The sequence below is a fragment of the Zonotrichia leucophrys genome, chromosome 2 (assembly GCF_028769735.1).
Source record: "Zonotrichia leucophrys gambelii isolate GWCS_2022_RI chromosome 2, RI_Zleu_2.0, whole genome shotgun sequence".
Lineage (NCBI taxonomy): Eukaryota > Metazoa > Chordata > Aves > Passeriformes > Passerellidae > Zonotrichia > Zonotrichia leucophrys.
In genome coordinates this window covers 66,138,404-66,148,829 of record NC_088171.1, presented here as the reverse complement: position 1 = coordinate 66,148,829, position 10,426 = coordinate 66,138,404, and the positions used below count along the sequence as shown (strand labels likewise).

The following is a 10,426-nucleotide window of genomic DNA, read 5'->3' as shown; positions in this document are numbered from 1 at the left end:
GGGCGGGCGAGACCCCCAGGCTTCACCTTCCCCCGGGGGGGCCGTGGAAGGTTATCGCGGGGGCAAGTTGACAAGGAATACATGGACGTAGTAGTAGTACTAGTAATAATAATAGTAATAATAATAATAATAATAGTAATAACAACAACAACAACATCAGTAGCCCAGAAAGGCAAAGTACCGGGATGGCTGAACTAGCCCAGATGGGTGACGGAAGCACTGCAAATCGCCTGGGGAGTTCAGGGCCAAACAAAGACACCCTCCCCAGTGCAGACAGCCTTTCCAGCCCCCGGTGCGGGGGCCAGGAGGGGGCGGGCGGCAGCAGCGGGCGCACCAGGCCGGCCCGGGGCTGTCCCGCCAGGCTGCGCGGGAGCGGCGTGTGCCGAGGGACGCTGCGTTCCCCGGGGGAAGCTGGCCTGCCACAGCCCGTGGCCCTTGGGCCTCTCCGTGTCCGTACCCCTTGTCCCCGCCCACGTTTTGTTGTTTTGGTTTTTTTTTTTTTCCCTCGGGGATTCAAGTGCCGAAGTGCCCTGGAAGCTGGCCAGTGTGTCGCGCAGCCCTGATTTCACACCCCGAGAAAGGGAGGAAGCACGGACTCTGCCTCATGTCTAGGGGCAGGGCGCTGGGGGCGTGGGGACGAGCATACTCCAGCTACAGGATTTGGGGGAGGGATGCAAACAACTTCCACTTCTCAGCTGCTCAGCGAGCCCTTTCACATTTCAGAGACAGGTGAATGGGGCATCGTGTCCCAGGTTTGGGACAGTTTGAGGCTTCCTGGAGGTTGGGGTGCGTTGTCACCCACCAGTGAGGCTGGGCTGGGTCCTGGGCTGACCCCAGTCTCCAGCCAGCAGGAAGGGGATCACTCCTCCTCGCCCCACCGTGAGGGCTTGGATACAAGGACCCTACAGAAGGGAGTTCCTGCCCCGTCTCCAGGCAGGTGGGAAGAGGGAAGCAAGAGCTGACACCCGCAGCCATTGGATCCCGGGGGAACACCGGGACCGCAGGCAGTGGAATCGTCGGCTCCTGCGGGGCTTCGCTTCTCACGCACGGCCGCAGCGAGCGGGGCCCGGCGGGGACCGGGACCGTGCACCCTCGGCCGGGCGGGCGCGCTCAATGGGCCGTGCGGGGCGCGCTCCGCACCGCCGCTCCCAGCGCCGGCCCGCCGTGTACAGTTAGCGTCAAATTACACCAATTAACCGGGCACCGGAATTTAATTACACAGCCCTGCCCCTTTCCCACCCCCCTCGGTCCTGGAGAGACGCTCGGGGACGAAGCGGAGCAAACGCGGCCCCGTGCAAAACGGGAAAGCGATGGGAAAGATGAGCAGAGATTTCGAGGCTCCGGAACCCTGCCGCCTCTCCTTTCCCCGCTTGCTGCTCGCCCTGCCCCCTCGAGTTCTCTCCAGGAGGCAGCAATTTTGGCCCCATTAACGATTATTTAAAATGCCAGCTTTTATTACTACTTTGCCGAGAGGGGTGGGGAATTAATTCGATTTAAAGTTGGCCTTCCGCGAAAGTTGGGTGCCACACTTCTCCCGTAGGATCTCTCCCTTCTGCCGAACTCCATCGCTCCCCACAAGGGGTTAAATCTCCGGGCTCCGGACCCGCAGCCCGGCTGTGCCCCGCGGCGCTTGGCAGCGAGGCGGCCCGAGCACAGCCGGCCGGCGGGGCGTGAGCCAGGCTCTCGGGGCTGTGGGCAGCCCTGACTCGCACCGGGCTCAGCCCTGTTCTTTTTTTTAGCCTAGGGGAAGAGGGCATGGGCTGGGGGCGCAGCAGAGCCCGGTGTTGTGGGACGCTCCTTTTCCCCTTCCCGGGGCATTTGGTGACAGCACTTCGGGGGTGAATTCGACTTCCCTGGCCCGGGTGTTTAGAGGACGCCTTTCCCTGGCAGCCTTGAGGGCACACCCGGCCCTTGCAGGGGACAGGAATCGCCGCACCCTGAGCTGCTGCCATCCCTGAGGTGCCAGCTGTGTCTCACCCTGCCGCCTGCCTCCTCCCTGTGCAAAGGGAAGCTGGAGCTGAGGCACCTCCTCTCCTCAGACAAAACTGTCTTCTAGCCCTCAGACATGTCCCCGCTCCTCTGTGTCACACCGTCTGGTTCACAGCTCGGCAGTGGCTCTGGCAGGTGGCTCCGAGGGAGTCATCGCGGAGCTCTGCGCGCCCGCAATTGTTTCCGATGGACGCGCCGGGTCCCTCCCCGTGTGTCACAGCGCGGGCAGCACATGGGGCAAAGCCCTGCCCGCCTCCCTTTCCCTCCACCGGCAGCTTTCTCATGGCTATAAACCCCATAGCCAAGGACCTCTTCCCAACGAGAAAGTAGGGAAGAGACGGTCCTGGGGGTGATTCACCTTCCCGGTGTCGGGGTTCCCCGGCCGGTCTGAGTTACCGAGCTCACCCCTGAGTGTCCCCACCCTGCCGGCCCGCAAGGCGAGCCGCAAGAACCTTTAGATAAATCGGGCTTCTGATTCTCTGCGGGGAGTTCAGGCTTGGTTATCCTTCTCACTGTTGCTTTCCAGTTCTCCCTGCCCCAGCGCCGCCCGGCTGGGGAGAAGCTCAACGCGGCTGATTTCCGCCGGCTCACTGACACATAAATAGCTTTTTTTTGTTTGTTTTTTGCTTTCTCTAAAGTAATTTTTGGCAGTGGCCGGCCTGCGCCCGTGGGGCCACTTGCAGCTCGGGCGGCCCCAGGGCCGGCAGAGGCGGCGCTCCGCTCCGCTCCGTGAGGGACACGGACAGACAGACAGACGCCCCGCGGAGGATGCGCGGCTGCGGGCTGGGCTCGCTCCCCGGCGGGGTCGGGAGGAGCATCCCCCACCCCGTCCTCTGTCCAGGCTGAGCTCCCGGAGCCGGTGTTTTCGGAGGAGAAAGGAGAGATTCAGGTTGGTGTGGGTGCACCTCGCCATGGCCGCTGCTCCCGGGATGAGGGCTGCCTTCGCTGTCCTCGGTGTCTTCCCGGGCTCTCCTTACTGCAAGAGAGGGGCAAAAAGAACGAGGCAAAACCCAGCAGGACATAGAAACACCCCAAACAGTACAAAACAAAGACAAAAAAAGGAGAAAAAAAATACCGATACTCCCCCCCTTTTTCACTCGCACTTTGCTGTCCAACACGATTCAATTACTTTCGGGAGGCCGGTGCCGGAGAAGGGGAGGTGCTGTGTCTCGGATGTTAGCGGGGAGGTTTTTCCTCTGTTGATTTGGGGTTTGTGTCTTGTTTTTATGCCCTGCTGTGGGGGAGACGGGTCCCCGAGCAGAGCAGCCTCAACCCTGCGGCCAGTGGATCCGGGAGAGCCCTTCCGACGAGCGGCTTGGGATGTTGCAAAGGAGAGAAAAGAAAGGATAAGAGAAGAAATCCGTATGTGACCGCCTTGCCCACTGTTCAGTCTCCCAGCTATTCAGTCTAGCAGAGTTGAGAAGCTCACCGAGTGCAACAGGTCGCTTCAGCTGCTCCCGGGACCTCAGGAAACCAAGTGCCTTTCCCTGCCCTCCCTCCTCCGGCTCCCCCCGTCGCGGCTTTGCTCTGGGATACGCTCTGGAGCTCTGGAGGGGCATGAGGGACGTCCCGCCTGGACAGGACGCGGAGCCGTGTCCCCTGCGCAGCCTCTGCAGAGGAGGAGGAGGATGAGGATGCTGTGTCCCCGAGTCACGGCACTGTGGGACTTTTCGGCGCGTCTCTGCCATCCCCCCTCACACCCCACACCCCTTCCGAGACCCGCTCTGCCCCCGGCCCGGGGTGTGAATCCCCAGAGCGCTGTCAGGAGGCTGATCAGTTTGGAAATCAGCAAATAAATACTTTAAAATGCATACAAATAGCAACTTTTTTTCAATTCCAAGTGACGGTGTGGGAGAGGTGTTGGAGCGCAATTTTTTGGAAGCCAGCTGAAAACTTTTTTTTTTTTGAAGGGCGGGGAAGCGAAGTTTTTTCCAAGGAGCACGTGGATCTCACCTGCTCCTTTAATATTTATTTGCTAAACCAACTGCACTAAACCAACTAAACAAGCAAAACCGGCAAGTGATCAGGAGTTAATTCTGAGCACACACTGCGGTGCCAATGCAATCCAGCTACGGACGACTGGCCGGTGTTTGCATGGGCAACCGCATGGTGCAAATTCCCATGCTCTGGACCTCGTAGGGAAAGGTAACCGGCACATTCTGCTTCACCAGACACCTTTCTCAACCTAGGCCCTTAGGGGTTAGCTACTGCCATTGCCAGGTCCAGAAAACGAGCTCCTAAAAAGATTATCCCTATGAGTAAAGCATCGGTGGGGTAAAACTCCAGGCTTCGTCTTTTTTGGATTCCCCAGGGAGTAGTTGTATGGTCTCAAGCACAAATGTGGTGAGGTTTGGTTTGTTGTTTTTTTTTTTTTTCCCTTGCAAAGCACAATGAATTCATGCTAGAGATACTGAACACTTCTGTCTTTAGAAAAATAATTCTATCCACTAGATTCAGGTCAAGATCTTATTATTTGTTCACTCCAACTTGGATGCTTTCTTCTGTTGTACATTTCATTTTCTAAACAGACAAAATCCACCAGTTTTAAGAAAAAAAAAATTGCATTTGCAGCTTGGATATAAAATTGGAGTATTTTCTGGGCAATTCTGGCTGCTCACGTGTCCTTCAAAAAGCTTTTGCATTTGAAACACAGGCAACTATTTTGCCAACAACCTCATAGCTGCAGTAGACTGCAGTTTTACTGATCATGCCACCCCTAAATAATTACAAATAAGTTCTATTTTACACTTATTTTCAATTTTTGATCAATAATACTGTCAGATGAAATCCAGAAAAGGATATGCTGACTAAGGTCCTTCAACACGTCATGTTTGATGAAAGGGTTATTGCTAATTATAAATGTTCCAGGAAGGGCTGCTTTTCTCTAGCCAAAGCTTCACTGCCTTTGCTACCCCCTTGCCCTAAAATCCACTGATGCAACTGCACATATCCTGAGTACAGAACACAGTTACACTCCAGCATTAAGTCTCCACATGAGGAGTTTTGCTTGGATTAAGATTTCGAAACTGAGCCCATAATAAGATATGCTATAAAACCTCAAACAGCCCTCCTCCCCCAGGGATATTTATCTTACACATTTAATTGCCCGGTAAAATAAATTCTGTATGTGTACACTTATATGGGAAGGATTTTGATCTGGTAATTTCAGTGTATCTTCTGATCTGTAGCAGCTTAGAATGACATCCTTGAAAACTGGAGAAGCAGAAACTGTGCCCTGCTAAATTATGCCTATTCAGCTGCTAAATATTTACACATAGGCAGGAATGAGCTTTTCTTGTAATGCTATTTCTTAACTCTAAATTAGCATTCAAGAAGAAAAACAAGTGCAAGTCATTTAAGCATAGGCCAAATCCCTGGTTCTGCTAAAGCAAATAACAGAGCTCCCCTGACTTGCATGGAGCAGAGTGGGGCTCCTTTGTGTTACCTCCATGTCATATTAGCACTGTCATTTTTGTAATGACTTCCCTCTTACAGCACTCACTGCTGTGTAATAAGCTTCAACAAACCCTCGAGAAGTGCAGTGTTATTAGTTTATCTGTTTTACAGATAAGTAAACTGATGCAAGGTGAAGATAAGGAATTTCCCCAAGGTCTTGCAGCTGGTTTGCTCGAGATCAAGGGAAGGAAAGGAAACTAAGAAGAGGGATGGAACTAACCACCAGAACATGTCCCGTAGCCCGGAAAGCTATGTGGAGGAGCAGGCAACTGGAAACTCCATAAAGCAGGCCATTTCCAGTCTGTTGGCTGGAAATCAGCTACTCTACTACTCTTTGGAGGCTAAGCTTGGGCATTCACGTTTGAAACTCTCAGCTTTTCCAATAAGACTTGGGTGTTGCATCCATCCTGGCATGACATGACATAATGGAAGTAGAATTTCATTTTCAGTGCATTGAATAAAACACCCTAATAAGACATGTTTAGAAAACAAAGCCTGGTATTTCCCACAGCAGAGTTTTAATACAATCTACTTTGATATTTCTATGCTAACATTGGAACTGCTGTCTGCCAGGCATATATTTTAAAGTGTCAAATAATTACAATAAGACATATTACTGGAAAATGACTGTTGGAGGCTCTGACATCCAAAGCAAAATTATTCTGCACAAAAAAATCTCTTAAGCGATTTTTTTTTTACAAGAAACTTCCAGAGCTCTAGTGCTTAATCTAGCCCAGCTTGTATGCAGCTGCAATACATTTAGCCTTTAACATTAGCTCTAGCCATTGTCCTAGGACATGTCTACACCCCACGACACTTCATGGTATTAAAAGAATTGCTGTGTGGCTACAGCAACTTGTCACTAAGATATATCACTCAGTGGAGAGCAAGACAAAACAAAACCACTGAACAACATGGTTTTTTTTTTTTTTTTTCCCCATGGCAGCTTATGCTATGGTTATAGTTTGCTTGGCTCAGTTGGGTTTATGTGGTGTTCCACACAAAATGTCCCGCCTGCCTGAGAACTATGGAGTAAAACATGTGGAGGTGAGTGAAAGAGCAGGCTGTGCACTGGATGATCTGGTGTAATCGTTCCACATGGCCATTGGAGGAATACCAACCCGCTACATGGACAATGCCCTTGCAGCCAGGGCTGATGAAACAGCTCTTGCACCAGCCTCCTCCCTCTGGCAAAGGGAAGCGAGGGCGGGGTTGGAGCTTATGGCTGACGAGCACCCACATTACAGCTGTCCTGGATTTTCACCTTGGTGTCCACTCCAAGCTGCAGGCACCACCACACCAGGCTCAGCTCATGGGGACAAACTGACCAGACAGAGGTTCAGACCGTCATCTTCACACCCAGGAACACAAACACTCGGACCCTGGACAAACAAACTTTTTATTCTCCAAAGCGTGGTATTCCTATACTGCTACAATGGCAGTTTTCCAAATTCATCTGGGAACTTTGTCCAGAGCAAATCTGAGGCCATGCTTGCAAGGGCCGTGCCAGAAGGACGAAGAGATGCTCCAGCCTCCCACGGGAATCAGAGCCACCCCACACACACCAGGGCACATCCCACCTCTCCCCAGGACAGCCTGAGAGAGGCACAGAGTTAGCAGCAGCAGCAGCCTGTTTACACCGCGCAAGGGTAAGCGATTGCGGAGCCCCGGAGCGTCTGCAGGTGAAATCATCCTTGGGATGATGAGCTGCTCCCTTAACGCTGAGAGGGAGCGAAGCCCTCCCACTGCACCGGCTGAGGAGCTTGCCAGACAGAAGCGATAAAAAGGAAAAAGCCTAAAGCTTGGGTTTCTTTTCCTAAGACTTTGGCGCCCCTGTGTGTCTTCTTTTCGGGAAATTCAGCTGAAGAACAACCCCGAGGTTTTCTCCCTTTAACCCAGCAGCAGAAACACTGCACTCGAAACTAGGAGAGCTCTGCCAATGTTACCCAGTGGTCTGACTCTATTTGAGCTGTGCCATTTCCACTCCTTACCTCTCCTCCTTTAGATGCTGGAGGATTGTTGGAATTGCCTTCTTTGGCAACTTTATCCAAAGTGACTAATGTCCTTAGAACACCACTTCCTGGAGTCAGGACATTTATCATTTGCTTTTCTACATCCCTTTATCTCCCAGTATGTCTGAGGTCCAGACTGGAAAGAGCCTTAAAGACCACAGGTTGAAAGAAAAAAGTATAAGATGTATCTTAACCTTTCAAAGTGTCAGATTTACAAACTAGATGGGCAACACATGCAAAATACTTGTCTATATCTCTGCATCAGGGTTGCACTACAACCAATTTTTGTTCAAAGGTGAAGGCAGAGGTAGAGGAAATTTGACACCAAAATTTAGGAAAATCCTAAGATGAATTGTAAATATCGTAAACATTTTTTTCTGTGAGGTAGTTACCATTATTTACTCATTCCATATCTTCAAAACAACTGTGATACAGAGGAATGAAGTGACTGGCCTAAGGGTAACAGGGATGTGGTAGGCAGCTGGACATAGAGGAAGGAATCCAGCCAGCCTGAGTTCTGGCAAGATTTACTCTGTTGGAGGTCCTGGTACAAATGGGCTCTGCAGAAATGAGTCTCATAAGTCTTTGTCCCCTTTCCTGCCTTCCAGCTGTCAGTCTTTATTTCAAAACAAGTAAGAAATGGGCATGTCTGAGGGGTGTGGTGTTTATTTGGGGCTATTTAGAAAACATAAAAACACACACTCTGCAAAGTGTCACTGGAAAAAATATGGCATGCAAACACAGGCAGGCTATCACTTGCCCCAGAGTCAGCATCACCTGCTTCACACTCAACCTGGCTAACCTGGAAAAGGCCCTCCTTTCCTGACACCGTGCCTGCCTTCAGACAGATGGCCCCAGCTGTAGGCAATGCAGATGTAGGCCTACCCTGGCTAAATTTATGGGTGGGTGGTTACCCTGCCTTCATTTCCCACCTGGAGAGCTTATTACTCCTTTCACCATCTCTTCCACTGTAACCTTCCTTGTCAGAGGTAAATCTGCTCCCTAAGGCAACCACACCACGGGAAATTATGCCAAAAGATTTCTCCCACCTGCTTCCCCCCCTCATTTCTGTTTTTGTTTCTACCCTTCCTTCATGCAGTATTAAGTTGCCCCACTAAAGTTTTTGGTGAGGCACTCTGCTGAATTCAGGTAGCCAGCCTAAAAATAACCCTGAAGAAAACAATTAAGGCATTGCTTAATTCAGGGGACTTGTCCTGTGTTAGGACTTGGGTCATCTGCCTTGCTGCCTGTTCCCCTGCTGGATATTGGTGTGCATGGTCTTGCATGCTGTGGGCTGCTTTTCAAAACCTAAGAACAAGCTACTATTTAATCTTCTTTTAGACCCACTAAGGAACCTGAGCTTTGGTAACAGTTTAGAGCTTATGTGGAGCCTTCCCAAGAGTAAAAGTCTTTCCCCATGTTCCTGGGAATCCTGCTCCTGGCAGCACAACCAGTAGGGTGATACTCCTTCGCTTACCTCAATTTTCTGCTCTCCCCTCACAGAGAAAGTGGTGCTCCTTTATTTTGCAAGGCCAACAGTGTTGGTCACAAAAGCTACTGGGTGAGTGTGAGGTCAAACTCATCCTGGGAGCAGAGGAAATTGATTTGCAGCGCAGGAAAAGAGTTTCTGTGCTTTTCCCCTATGACAGGGCCCATTGACTAAATAGGGGATACATCCCACTTGTAAAGGAGCACAGCACAAACGCTACTTCTAAGGGCTGTAAGCCCCAAATGCCTGCACTAATGGGCAGCACCTAATGTGTTCCTTTGGCCAGGTTTACAGGCTGTTGATTGTGCATAAGAATTTAGAGCACGAACAAAAAATTGTCCCATAAATGGGCCGGCTGCATTTTAAACTAAATTAGCCCCACAGTGACTGGCCTCCTCCACTGTATTGCAGCATGACTGAGCCTGCACTGAGAACTGAAAGGGATTCATGTGGCTGGTTAAGAGTAACCTTATTAAGATTATTTTTGGGGGCTGGACCAGCCCAAATAGCAATGCAATTATTCAGGACCTCTGAGCTACAATTATGTGTGACAGAAGAAACCTAGGTATGATGGCAGAGAGTATTTGGGCCCTTATGGCTAAGAAACTCACAGGCAGACAGGGCTTAGGGCTCTGACAGACGGGTTGTGGTGGATCTTGCTGTACTGGTTGAAGATGTTTCCATCTCCAGCTGCTCACTCCAATAAAAAAGCTGGCACAAGGGAATTGGTTCCTCAGCCTCAGTTGCTCTTGGTAGGATCTCAGCACCTCAGGCTGTGGTTTCACACCACGGAGAGTTCAATGACAATAGCAGCCTTAAGGGATTCACACCCTCTTCCTCAGACTCTTGACAACTTTTTGCCGACCTGCTGGATTGGTTCAGTTTGTTACAGGAAAAGAAAAAGAAAAAAAGAAAGAGGGAGCGATTACTGTTCCCTACAAATTTACTCCGACCAAGGCCTGAAACTGCTTACAGTCTGCTCCAATCTCTCCAGTCAGCTGTAGGCATAGGATGGGAACAGTCACCAATTAGGAAAACAGGGCGCCTTACCTTAAACCGCTGCCGAGGATGATTTTTTCCTGCCTCTCTTTCATTCCTGTGCCCGGAAAGTGGTTTGCTTGCAGCCTCTGGGAGGGCAGGAGCGCTAATCCTGACAGGCAATGTCTCCTGGCTGGACTGTGCCCTGCAAGCAAGGAGACAGAGGGCATGGATGATCTTGGAATGGAAGCAGCGTGGACAGCCGTGTTTGGAACAGCACGGAATTTTGCTGATGTTTTCATCTCCGACTTGGTCCCGGCCGGTTTACACGCGGCAGGAAAAAACTATCCCTTTGTAATGGGTGACTACCTACAGTTTATTGGAAAAGAGCTGTTGCTAAACACATGGAGTAGCGATGTATTAACACATTGTAAAAGGCTGTTTGATCACCATGGGATTCCAGATGAGCTAACAACAGAAAATAAGCCATGATTCACAAATG

At 50.8% G+C, this 10,426-nt stretch overlaps 1 long non-coding RNA gene across 1 annotated transcript; it reads right to left on the bottom strand.

Annotated features, from left to right (window-relative positions):
• Positions 1-1,479: 1,479 nt before the first annotated feature.
• LOC135443189 (uncharacterized) lies at positions 1,480-3,587 on the bottom strand. The gene is made up of 3 exons (XR_010438868.1): positions 3,419-3,587; positions 3,065-3,303; positions 1,480-2,965 (listed from the first exon to the last, which is right to left on the bottom strand). It is a non-coding gene; the product is annotated as an uncharacterized LOC135443189 (long non-coding RNA).
• Positions 3,588-10,426: the final 6,839 nt, after the last annotated feature.